We start from the raw sequence: 14005 nt of genomic DNA, 5'->3' as shown, positions 1-14005 counted from the left end.
ATCGGTAAATATATCCTTGAGATAGATGAGGAATCCGTCAACAATAGATATCCACGCTAAATAAACCATAGGATTGAAGACAAGATAGTAATGTAATAGTTTGCTATTTATTGTAGCATCCGAAATAGGTTTTCTTCCAAAATATTCAATGTACATGGCTAAATCAGAGCGTGTCATCATACTTATTCTCAGCAGCGCAATGTTTTCTTAACGATTTCTTAACGATTCGAATATCGCGTGATAGTAATATAATATTGTGTCTCCTTAACCCTCCATTGCCCTCGTGTTAAGCGAGCGCTAACATCACATCTTATTTCTTTAATTGCATAGATGTGGCATAAAAGTTGACTCTGAAACTTTTTGCCCTTAATCTGAACTTTTTGGCAATATCACACTAATACTACAAATATACAAGCGCGGCGCAAGGCTAACACGAGGGCATTGACGTTTGTTTGGTGAACGAGGGCAATGGAGGGTTAATTAACTTACTCTTCTATTTATGTGTCAACAACTACTTTTCTTAAGTCTCGGGATCAGAAATGCAGGGCGCGAAGTATAGAAGTTAAAAATATCTAACGCGTAAGACAGTATCGGGTAAGATAAAATGATATCTTTGCCTTTCACGTTGATCGCGCCTCTTCCACTCTTCGCGGTCGCCTTGAGAAAGGCCGCTCGCGCGTTATTGAGCTTACTTACGCTAGCGCATGGTAACGAGACAGCACTGGAACCTCGTAAACGCTCGCCGTGAAGGCTCGATGCAGCGGACAGTCAATTTAAGCGTACTATACACCGAAGGTGAGTAGGTACACGTAAAACGATGGGAAGGAGGCAAAACGGTCAACATGACATCCGCACGTCCGCGCTATAACGAAGACAGCTCGTCCCTGGCCTCTTTCCAAGGAAAAGTATATTTCTTCCCAATTCATCCGGTTGTTTTTATGCCAAGGCGTGCCACCGCCGCGCCGCGACCATCAATTCAAGGTAAATCGGTCATACTAGCGACGAATGGTGTCCCCACCGAAATATTCGGATTTCCTCTCGCGTTATTGACGTTACATGTGTTTGAAATTTATATCTTCAAATATTTGAATTGTTAGCACCATCATCGTCGACATGCTTTCCCAATTGCGGTACCGCGCTGTGCCATTTTGAATCGAACACCCAGTGTATGCACGATTTTACAACGTTCAAGACATGATGTATATGTGCACTGATTTACGGGACACAGTATCGTAAACAATAGCTGTCCATGCCCAGCGTGATTTCTTCCGAGGCGATGGTGTTCGATTCCCAAGTATTAGATATCCACACGACGTTTCGCGATCGATAATGTTGTACGTGCACGGTGCACCGCATGTTTTCGCGATGTCTACGCCAAGGTAAACCGCGCGAGTGTTTCTCTCTCTCTCTCTCTCTCTCTCTCTCTCTCTCTCTCTCTCTCTCTCTCTCTCTCTCTCTTTCTTTTTAACGTCGACGCTTGAGAAATGGTCGTACGCGAGGAGCGATCGTAAACGTCGTGTTTTCGGGAAAGGAGTCTCCCACGTGTGTGAGGAGGCGGAGTAGTTTACTCTCTCACTTTACTTCCTAGGTGAGGACGGTGCTGAGAAAATCTTGTACCGAATATCCACGTGACGCACGCCTTTCTCATTTCTCATATCTTCGCTTATCTAGCTCTTTCAAGAAACCGATAGAAGTCGCCTTTATCTTTTCTAATAGTGCTCGAGATTTTATACACGATAAAATGCGATGGTATTTTCGCCATATTATAAATGCCAATTGTATGTCCTTTTTTCTAGCAAGAGATTTAACAAAATTACTCGAAAAAGTTACGTGACGATCCTTCGATTCATGACCGCATATACATATCCATAGAATGGAAAGGTCCTATCGTAGTTGGATCCTGTCAAGAAGTCATTTCCGATTCCGTTAGAGGTAAGCGAAGAAGGGGAAGGGGTTTATTCTCTCAGCGCACCTTTCGTCCCCGCGTGCATATTAATCGATCTTCTACCCCGCTCGAGAGGTCCTTCGGTGAGAAAGTTCGGTCGACGATGGCAACCCAATCTACGGAAAGGCTGCAAAAGCAAGACGCGCGCTCCCGATCGACCGACTGTTCTCACCGACCGCAAACTGTGATGGACATCGTCATTAAACTCGACTTCAAGCGCACATCGTAGGTGCTCACCTAGGCATTCTCCCCTCACCTCCCCTCCCCAACCCCTCCTTCTCTCGACGGCAGGCCTCTCGCTGCCGTGTATGCGTCATGTGCATGATCTGTGAACGTTGGCAGAGCTGACCGAGCTTGCACCAGGAGGCGCAGAGGTAACCGAAGAGTATGACTGAGAGAGATAGAGTGAGCGAGGGTAGGGGTGGATAGGGAAATCTGAGGGGACAAACCGAGGGGGTGGGTGTTCTCGATATGATTAATGCCTCGCATGCGTGTTCATATGTGGAGGACAGCTGTGAGTGACTCGTGCTCCGCCCAACCACTACCGTCGACATTCGACCGAATGCACACCTATGGCAGAAGAGAGAGAGAGAGAGAGAGAGAGAGAGAGAGAGAGAGAGAGGGAGAGAAAGCGCGGGTTATCCTCTTCTCTCACGCTGGGATATATACGCCCGCACTACGGCTACGTTACCCTCAGGTTGCAACACCGACGCGCGCGATACTCTGCCTCGAATACATGACGCGTTCGACGCGTATTAACTGGCATTATGGCTATGATGTGGTATCACTCGCAACCGTGACCTGACCGCTGGCCCTCCCGACGACCCCGCGGCGCGGCGCGGCGCCTCGTGGCGCCGTGCCCGTTTCTAGTTTTTAACACGACCATACATAATGCGTTAGCAATTTTGCCCGCGGCGGGAAGAGAAAAAAAGAGAGATTTATGATTAAAGCGGCGACTTTTTTCGATGAGTAAAAAGTATACGCGAGATACGGAAGGAATCGAACGAAAGAGACTTTATAGTGAAATGTAATTGTTAAACATATTTTTAGATACCTTACATAAAACGAATCAAACTTTCCATTTTCCATTATCATTTTAATATTATTAATTGTGCATTTTTTGTATAAAAAATAATTATTTATACCCAAATAATGTCAAATTTTTTTTCAACGACGTATAAGGTTTACCTTTTCCAGTATCATCGAAATAAAGGAAATATATATCGCCCAGTGATTTTGACCGAATACCCGCGAGACCAAGTCGCGAACAGGGTGATTTATTTCACGGCGACTGGTGGCGACGTTTAATTAACCGTACGCGGCTCAAGTTCTCCCATTCTCGCGAAAGTAAGCGTTACTTCAGGTAATGCGCGCGAAAAATTATGAGTGTACGAAACGAGATTAACCGTTTCCGTGCTTTTCGTGCACCGCCCGCGTCGTCACGTTCGCTTCTTTTCTTGTGCTTCCGCCGTGCATTTCTCGCGAAACTTTTCTCAGGGAATTGCACTGGACCTTACTACACTAGATTATACAACGGTAAAAAATTTTATCGCGATCATCGCACGCACATACAAGTATATATCTCACTTTCAAAGATTAATTTATACGGCGAGATATATTATAAAGACACGTTGTAGTCAGCGAGATTCGATACCAATTTTATTGATATAAAAATTATATTATATTTTTAAAACGGAAACTTTCCTGGTATAATTTTTCTTTCATTTACTTGATTTAATGTTCATCGTAAACGTGAAAAATGTGAAATTGACGTCGCGCTGTCCTGTAGAGAGTAAAAAAAGTATTATCTAATACTTGATGCAGAATTTTTACATCGTTCTAAAAAGAAAATGTACAGTGCGCAAATATGAACCTTCAACCTAGTCTTCAAAAGTCGTAAATTTCCTTATTTTGCCTCTCTTGTTATACTTTTGTTTTTTTATTAAGTTTTCTTCGCGGTACCTCGAAGAATTAATATATGATATAAATTATAATTAATATAAATTAGAAATTAAATATCACAATGTTTTTAATTGTTTTTATATTTTGGCAGGGTTGTATATTAACTAATAGAAGATTATATCTTCAAGAATTTTCTGCTCACGCTCATATATTGTTCACTTTTTTTTTATAAAGAAAGGCGTGCATATATATATTATTTGTCACTTTGCGAAATATTATTACATATTTTATATTTAATATGTTAGCACAAACTAAAGCATCAAAGTAATTTGCATCTGTGGTTAAGTAGTTCTCACCACAAATTATTTTCCATTATCAAATTATTTTCTAAGGAATGATGCGCGCGGTATCACAACGATACAGCGATGCCCCTGTCGTATTTGCCGGGTTAATTAGGGGCTAATTACGTTCCTATGTATATCTACGGGTAGTCTTGTTATTCGCGTTAATACCTCGGCTTTCATCGCTTTTGCTCGGCATGTAGCTAGTTAAAACTTACGACGCCGACGCTAAGCTTGGCGTTCCCCCTTAACTCTTCTGCTTCCATTAAACTGGTTGCTCCCAGATTTCATTTCGTCGTCAACGCGGACACCAATTCGCTTTACGATGAAGCTTTTATCTGTTGACATTTATCCTCTCTACATAGATAAAAAATCATTTTTTTCCCTATTAACATCTTTTGAATATCAAAGAAAATGAAAAAAAAAAGAACGCATCTAAATTATTTTCAACGAGTTTATCAAATTTCCTGAAAGTCGGACGGGAGAATATGCAAATACTTCTTTCATGAGGATACGAAGTGCAAATTTCTTTATCCCATTGAGATCATATTTATTTTCCGAATATCGAAGCCAGAGAGCGAATTATTTTTATTATTCATAAAACTTAGAAATCGATGAAAGTCGACTATAAATTATTTTCGTCATTCATAAAATTAGAAAATGATAAAAGTCGAGTATAAATTATTTTCGTCATTCATAAAACTGAAAAATGATAAAAATTGAGTATAAATTTAAAAATGTTTATTATTAAGAATAAAAATATAAAAATAAATGTTTCAAAGAATAAAAAGTTTTTATTAATGATTGACAAGAGTGTGAAATTGCTTGAAACTGCTTCCGGGACATGTATAAGGTTATTAGACAACGCACTCGTATGTCGTTTTTATTTGTTGTGTTTTGAGCAGACTTTATATAATTTAGTTGAGTGCTGTTTCTTGGTGCTAGGTAGAATACCTAGCACCTGTCGTGAAAGATATGTCCAATTATGCTCTTGTAATAAATGCTGCTCTCTGGCTTTGCCATTCAGAAAATAAATATCAAATATGACATGAATGAGTTAAATAAAAATATACATCGCTTTTTATACAATAAAATATTTTTTTAAGAAATATAAATGTCGCAGCTTAATACAACTTTTAATAAATAACAATTTTCAAACTAAATTATTTTTTAAAATTATATCTATTGCAACGCACAGTCATAACAAGTCCGACTCATTTGAATATAAGTACACATTGCGAGACACGTTATCAAGTGATTAACACATATGTAACGTGACAAATAATTACGTATTTTTGAAAAAAAGAAGCATATATATTTTGGCAAACGATTTTTACCGTGACGATCGATCTGCTCGTGAGACCGAGGAATTTCTCGCGATTTGTTGCACAAAATAAATCGCGGCGGCGCGGCGTATTCGACGTGGCTCACGATAAGACGCTATAGGTGCCAAGCAGGCGGGATTACGAGGGATATCGAGCGGAGATCGAATTCGATTTGCAATATGCAGAAGGAGATGGAGGGGGGGTCTCGTTCGGGCAACGGGGCAAGGTGGGCAGAGGAACGGGCACTTCGATTGAAAATAGTTCGGTTTCAATCTCGCCCCATCTCGGTGGTTCTCCGGTGGAGTTCCTGAATAAACACTGACTTTCTCGCTTCACCTCAGCCGGAATCAATTCTAGCGAATAACCGAGATGTTAAGCTCACTCAAGGCGAGCCGTCGGCACCCGTCGTCGCGGAGGATACAAGAGGGTATGGGGGCGAAATTTAAGGGGGCTTCCCCGAAAAGAGACATTTCTTAGCTTCTGGAAACCAAGCCGCGCACGAAAAAAAAAAGCTGCGCCGCGCCACCGGGAAAGGAAGAGCGGCCGGGGAAAATCTGCAACCTGCGCGCGATGCGGCGTCCGCGTAAACACATCCATCATGCTACACGTTGCGGATTAGGTCCTATCTGCGGGAGGATAGAATCTCGTTACCGACGATGATAACGTGCTCGTCACGACGTTATTTTTTTTTTCTTTTTTTTTCTTATTGGCGCGAGATTCAGTATGATATGCGCAATGACGAAATATTTTCGAGCTACCGCCACCGCGCCCCGACCTACATAACTCTCTCCTCATACACGGGGGGGTTGAAATAGTGTTTGCCTTCGCGGAAACTCACATCAGTTCGCGGAACATGTTTTCCTTGCATCACGTCGAGTTGCGAGTACGGCCGATTACATCGTCATAAGTGCTCTGACGCTCAACAATTTAGCACTGCTCAGAAATGTTATATATATATAATAATAATTTTAACGTATTTTCTCCTAAGAAAAGAATCTTATATAATCCGCTCAATTTTTTTAAAATGTTATCCTATAAAGTAAATGTTATCCTATATAAAAGAATTAAAATGATTGCTTCGACATGTTTTACGCAAGTCTTCGTAATTTACGGGGGTTTCTTTTAAATAATAAATTTCAAATTATTTAAAAGTACTATATTTCCAAAAGCACTATTCTGTTTGACGTGAACGACATACACATAGAAAGGTTTTTTTTCTAGGAACTTGTAACTTAATTTAAACCTTTCTATGTGTATGTCGTTCACGTCAAACAGAATAGTACTTTTGGCAACAGTATACTTTCGAATGATTTATAACAACTCTTTCCATGCATAAGTTAAATATGCATAAAATCCTGCCTGTTATCTATTTCAAATTTTAATTTTTACAAATTGCGCGCTTTGTTAACGTGATACATTGCATGGGAGATATCGCAGTTACTATTATATTACAAGCAATGTGTCATCTTTGTGATAAAAAATATCAAGCAATCGCAAACTAAATATGTAATCTTTCATGACAAGATATTGCGCTAACGTGGACAAATTGTATATGATGGAAGAGTCGTGTGTCAAGCTTGTAATGAACAGTTATAATTCACTTAAATGAATTTTTATTTTTGCTTATACTTTTAGATATAGGTCACAATCCTTAAATAAGAACATTATATGAATTTCAAAACAGAAGTCATTTTTGTTCGACCCGACTGGCCAAATAATTAATTTATTTAAATTGAATTTCTATGTGCAAATTACGAATAAGAAAAGCAATAATAGCAAAAAATATTAGAAAATATTTTTAGCAGCCATATATAGATATCCGATTTATCTTTTAAATAAATAGCTGTAATACGAACCACAGCTTCTGATATAGCGTACACTTTCTATGCTGTCAGAAAGTAATCAAAACTTTGTCACAAATTAATCCGACCAATAGTTTTCGGAAATAGATCGGCGCCCGCATATTGGAGTTTCGTTTCGGGGAGTTACTGAGGTTGTCTAACGTTATAATAATTAATTTCTGTCGTTTACAGTGTTTCAACGAAGTTTCGAAAAATAACATCTCGAAAGATTAATGGCTCGGCAAGTTTGATTTAACAATTTAATGATATAGCGGACTTAATCAACTCCAACGGACCAGAGTGCTTGATCAAATCGGACTTGCCCCAATGAGCATGACTCTCTATTTATTTCTAATTTAATCATTGCATGACCGTCGACGGTCATATAGCCCCACATCTGCATCCGACAGTTGGTACAGGCACGTAGTAAATGTATAGCGACACTATAGCGACGTACACAAATGGTTGCGCAGCGTATAAATTCCGTCGCTGTCTGGGTCTCATATGGAGCGTGCCATTGAAACGTGTTTTTGCTATGAATTCGACAAATATTTGCCCGCGTGACATGGGAAGGTTGACACATGCCGTTATGGAAAAAACCGCGAGCGATAAGAGATCAATCGCGTGTACGTTGTTTCACGGCGTGCGAAATTGCATAACCGGGCGGAGAAGAAAATAGGGGGGTTACAATCAATTTTCGTTTAGCGATACACGGGTGAAATCAATTTTAATCGCGCCGTTATATCGAGAGCGAAATATCTATTTTTTTGAAGGACATATTAAACGGAGATCGCGTTTATTAACGATAACTGCTGAAAATATCGTTACTATTCACGAGAGATCAAATTCCCATTTGTTTTTTTTTATCAATCTTTATCTCATATAGGATAGTTTTGCTAAAAAATCGTTTTAGAGAAGGTAACTCTAAAATTATCTTTATAACACGATTTGCGAATAAACGTGTATTTCGCATTAATAAAATCAACTTTCATTGTCGCTTCTGCATTTTGCCGGTTTAGTCTTACGCGTTAGTCTATCTAGTATTTAAGATATTTATAACGCAAGATGATATTTTCAGCCATTTTCCGGGTGTATACACAAAATGTACGACGCGGCGCAGCGTTTCGTTTCGCTGATCCTCTCCGCTTGTTCTCCATCCCCCTTGTTTTAGCCTACATCTCCAGCTTGTGTTTCCTACGGCGGCGCGTCCTCCACCCTCCCCCCCCTCGACTGCTCCTACACGCGTTTGCTTCGTTTTCTCTCTCCGCAGTATTTCTTTGCTCTCTCGAGATCGCGCTTTTCCCGACAATTCTCCCTCCCGTCTCAGTAATAATTGAATTCGCGTTACGTCTCGGCTACCGCGCGAGAAGCCGAGGAAGAAGACGAGGGGCGCGCTCGCGCGCGCGATCGTGGACGTTTCGCATTTGAAATTGAGAAAAGAAGAATAATAAAATGACAACGGCTCTGGCAAGTGCAGACCGCAAGTATTGTGCCTCTCGCTGTTGCGGCAATCCGATTAGACGGATCTGCGTACCGCAGCGCGGACTGCGAAAAGCTACCCTTTGATTTTGAAACCTAATTTGTTCATCGAGCGAGAACAAAGAAAATGCACGCCCGTTTCGCGGTAACGAGTCTTCGCTCTCGTCGCTTTAGCGCGGAATTTTCTTTCGCTTATGACTCAAAGGTATCGTCTTAGAAAATGCGATCCATACGTCAGTTCAGACAGTTCAGACATCGTGATGAGAGCTTGTAAACTTAACGCGATAATATAATGCAACATATATACACTCGTTTAAAATTGTATGATTTTAATAAAAGTATATACCAGTGGCTGTGTGTAAAAACGATGGAGACAAATTTCAATTACTTTATTAATAGATTTACAAAACGCGTATATTTAATTACTGTAATTAATTTAATTCAATATACGCTATCTCTATGAGTACATTCACATTTTATAATTTTGGTCAACGGATATAAAATCGTGTGAACGCGAAGTAGGAATAACGTACGGATATAATTAATAATTGTTCTTTTGCCGCCAATATAAAATTGATAAATCAAACAAAATGGATTAGCCTGTTATTTTTCCATGGACAAAACCGAATAATAACGCGTTAATTAATTATCTTTTCTGAATTTTATTAAGCATATTCTGCCGCAAGAAAACTTAGTATATATCTGAAATTAATATTTGACAACTAATTTGATACCGAAACCATCTTCAGCGGCTCGGAAACACGAGTAAAAGTTATTTAATTACTGGGATAAAGATAGCATGGGCAATTCTCATTTGTACGGAAGCATCCTATTAATATTTTCAAACATTATATATATTATAACAGAATATAACAGACTTCTTTCGAGTTTAGAATGTTGCTGAATTTTCCCAAAATTATTTTTCGTACTCTTAATCATTTTCGGCAAGTAATGCGATAAACAAAGTTTATGTAAAGAAACTAAAATATTTATTTGAACAAGAGGGGTGCAAATACATCGCTGAAACGGATATAAAATCCGTCAACACGATTAAATCTTTTCGCAATTATTTGAGAACTGTCCTACATTCAACGCGCACCGGAATCCTAGTTATCCCCCAATCCCGCTGGTGTATCAAGTGTTAGTAGCTGTGCCATGTGCCGCTCCCGCTGATCTTTTTTTTATCAGACAAGCGCGGATAACGATTATTGCACTTTTTTTCTCTCGACTATTTGGTATGCATTGTTAAACGAGAACTCCCGTGGCGAAAAAAAGCGGCTTACGCGACAGCGATCGATTTAGCGTCGTTTACTTTCCCTTAACAGAAAGATTTTTCGCTTTTCATTGTTTGCGCCAATGCCGTGTACGGGACCGGAGATTGTTTTCGCTGTTATTCTGCGGAATCCGAAATAGGAAAAACACACACTCTGTTTGTTCTTCCAGGATTTTGGACAACGTGTACTTAAAACGACAGTAAATTTTCGCCAGCTACGTCCGCTGCGCTAAATGATTTACGCTTGACGTTTGATATTCCAAATATGCGATGTGTACGCGAATTTCGTTATTTGCATAAAAGTTGCATAGTACGCAAATTCATTTCTACGATGATTCGCGGTGCGTATCCTGCGCATTAGCGCATTGCATAATAGCGAAAGCTGCGTTGTTAAAATAATTTTAATTCTTCGAAATATTAATTGTGTATGCGTTCGCGCTAAATAACGAATACCGATCGTTACAATACAATCGGCTTAACTATCATCTTGATGTATGATGGAGTATATTTATTGTTCCAGCACCATCCTTGGTCGAAGTCCTTGGGAGTCGGTAGAATCGTGAATATTACGCTACCGTGAGTCCAGAGTGAACGTAAGTTGAATTTTTTAAATTAATAAACAGCTTCATAATCCTAGCAATAATCATATTTATAACAGAAATTATAATAGAAATAACTCGCAAAAGATAGATTCTATAGTTTACGTTCATGATTTAATTTTTATAATTATCGTAATTTACTTATATAAATCATTGACTAATATATTATAACAAGATTAGGCAGATATAATATTATTTCTTAAAATAATATTATTCTGATAAACTCGTTACTGATTCTCAAAACCATATTTGATTTCGCGGTGAATTAACTTTTAAAATCATCATTAAATTTTTATACGTATTAATTATTTATTCTTTCTATATAATTAGCGATTGGAAATGAACTTCTAACGACGCTTAATCATGTGTTGTAATATTGATTTCTATATACGGTATTAATGTATATGATAAAAGAGGTCACGGTGACAAAAACCGACTTGAAAGATTAAATATATTATTCAAGATAATCATGAATATATTATCAATAAGTATTTCGTTCGTTTTCTATTACTTAAATATTGAGTTATTGCTCTCTTCTGCATCAGCGGTTATTTGGATGAATTATTTCCATGATTTTTTTCTTTTTGTAGAAACACGTTTATATCAACATGAAACGGATCACGGATGGCACACAAATCACATATTATTATTTGCTTTGTCTTTAAAGAAATAATATACATTATAACTTAGAACAAGCTCATCTTTCACAGACAGTTGATACCTTCATTTATCGATAACGAACGCCCCGAGCTCTGTTTCGTGTTCGTAACATTAGCAAAGAGCGCATTTGCTCTCAAAAGTCATATCCGCCGTATCAATCCCGAGTCGGATGACAAAGCACTGCCAAGCTCCTTATAGCTGACACAGGCCATCATAATGACAACGGGGCGAACAATGAAAGTAATGTCGGTATTCGTCTACCCTTCTGCAGTTCAATAGAATATCAATAGAAACGAAGAGAAAGAAAGAAGAGCGTAAAAGCGCCGACAACGCGTTCTCATTTTCTTAAAATTGTTATACTGTCGTGTATTACTATAAAGGAAATATCCTTTATCTATCCAGCTCTTATGGAGCACGGAAGATGAAAGAGAAATCATCACGATGAAACTCTGCCTGACTATGAGTAGATAGAAAGACATAAGACCATATAAAAAGCTCATTTTTTTACTGGCCAGACAGTTCGATGCAACAAGACACTGATCTCGAAACGCTGCGGAAGATTGAAAGTGCACGGGGATACGAAGAACTTGCTTTTGAAAACTCCATCTTTGCTCCGAAATATTTATGTAATCAATTCGCGTATCGTCGCGTTAATTTATTACAAAGTTTTAAACTATACATATATAATATTACGAAGAAGAATATCATTTCTTGAGTAAAATAAACAAGAGTAAGATCGCGCGAGTATTTTTATAAATAACGATATGTTCACAACTTCGATGTACCCTGCCAATAATTGCATTTGCAGTTTGCACACTCGCGTGTAACGAGTTTAGCATTGAGAAGTTTATTTTATATTTTGTGTCTAGAGAGTGCAGATGCTTCCTGCTTATATGGTTATGCATATAGTTTCTACCATGTAGATCTAGTCATTACTAAATACACGTCCGTAATGGAATAAAAGGCTCTTAAGGCTCTTTGGTGACGTTCAAGCACGACAGTAATCACTACTGTAATCAGATTGCATGATGTAATCGGGGCGAAAACGGGACGTGAGTTTCACGGACTAGTCTTCCACATCGGCTTGCGGAAGTGTAGAAACGACTTTGACGATGCTCTGATAGTTTCGTGTGACCCAAAGTTAATAACCCCGCGGCGCGGCGCGGCACGGAACTTTCGCGGACAATGTTCCCGGCTGCAAATTTATAAGATTCGGTCTTATTTGAAAAGTTTATGCAATTTCGCGGTCCCCGGCACACGGCCTGTAAATATTCGGTCGAACTTCGAACTTCCCGAATAATGCAGCCCGAAGAGAGAGAGTTTATCGAAGAGAGCGGATACTAACGTAGAGATCAGATATTGGAAGAAACGAAACGAGACACATAAATCGCGCCAAATTGACGTGATTGACGATTTCGACGCGGAAATCTCGTTGAAAAATATAAATTAGCTATAAATAAGCTATAAATTGAATGCGAACGCGTTGCATCGATCATTTACAATATTTAATTATTCATATAAATATTGCGTACTTCCGCACACTGGATATCGAAATACGATTGCGTAGCATAATTTCTGCAATATCAAACAAACGTTGTTTGTTTAAAAAAAAAATACTCCAAACTTTTTATCAATGTTGATTGAAACAATTTTGTTAAGTGAAATCTTATTAGACTCTTTCATTGAAAACGGGTTGGAAACAAGATTGATTCTTTAGTACGTATGTACGCTATCGAGCGCAATAACTTCAAGCTGAACACGCTTTATTTATCATGTTTATAGTTAGATATAAGAAGAATTTATTGCCGCGTATCGTGTGAAATGGATATACGAGCGATGAACCCAAATATGATTCTCAACTCTGTATGTAAAATAATCTTGTAAAAGCGAAATATTTCTCACTCACATTTCTTTCTCGTATTGATTTTGTATTACTTTATCTTGTTTCTGTGCTATTATGTCTTTATCAGTTTTTATCTTTTATCAGTTAAACGTTTTTATTGCCAAAATTTAATTTTTGGACAAAAATACTCTGTACTTCTTATTGTTGCTACATTCAAAGTTAAGCATGCATATACTTTGAAGGGAAAAAAATCTAACAGGACATTGAGAGAAATATTGAACAAAGGAAGATAAAGTCGTTTCCAAGAAAATAATTTTTTTTCAACGATTTTCTTAACAAATGCATCTCCGAGAAAGATCAACAAAAATTGCTGAGAGAGAGAGAAAGAGAGAGAGAGAGAGACGAGCATCGCGTTGCCTTTAGTACAATAATTTTTAATTCATCCAATCTTGGATGCGTCTCGCGTATCTCGCGGAAAAAGGATAAAAATTTTCCGGCGAAAATGAGTTAGAGCGAAGCTTTTAGCATCTCCGTCTTTTTCCCTTCGGCTGGCACCGTTAAGTAACACGTTCCGTAGATATAATTTCAATCATATTCCACGTAGACGTGACGGCAGTTGTACCGTACGCGTCCTGTGTGCATTATAGATACAGGTAAGCAGATATTCGCAAGGATGCGGAATCCGGTTACACAAAGGCGCGTCATCGAGACCGTGAATGCGGCAGGTGCATATCGACTTAGTGTCTGTGTAAATATGCTCTGCTCTACGTCTCTGACTGCGTTTACATTTCGCCGCT

General features: G+C 38.7%; 1 protein-coding gene across 3 annotated transcripts in view; it reads left to right on the top strand.

The window, feature by feature from the left end:
* The window catches only part of Kek5 (kekkon 5), a 213863-nt gene that overhangs the window by 183194 nt on the left and 16664 nt on the right, over positions 1-14005 (top strand). For 2 of the 3 annotated variants that reach the window (XM_071780297.1, XM_071780298.1), the window contains one exon: positions 10627-10699. The gene's annotated coding sequence lies outside the window, so the exon portion shown is untranslated. Of the gene's footprint in view, positions 1-10626; positions 10700-11295; positions 13576-14005 lie in introns of those variants that run through there. The other variant, XR_011732367.1, reaches the window with a different exon arrangement.

This window comes from Temnothorax longispinosus, chromosome 6 (genome assembly GCF_030848805.1).
Source record: "Temnothorax longispinosus isolate EJ_2023e chromosome 6, Tlon_JGU_v1, whole genome shotgun sequence".
NCBI lineage: Eukaryota > Metazoa > Arthropoda > Insecta > Hymenoptera > Formicidae > Temnothorax > Temnothorax longispinosus.
The sequence above is the reverse complement of the archived record's forward strand: the minus strand, read 5'-3'. Positions and strand labels throughout refer to the sequence as shown.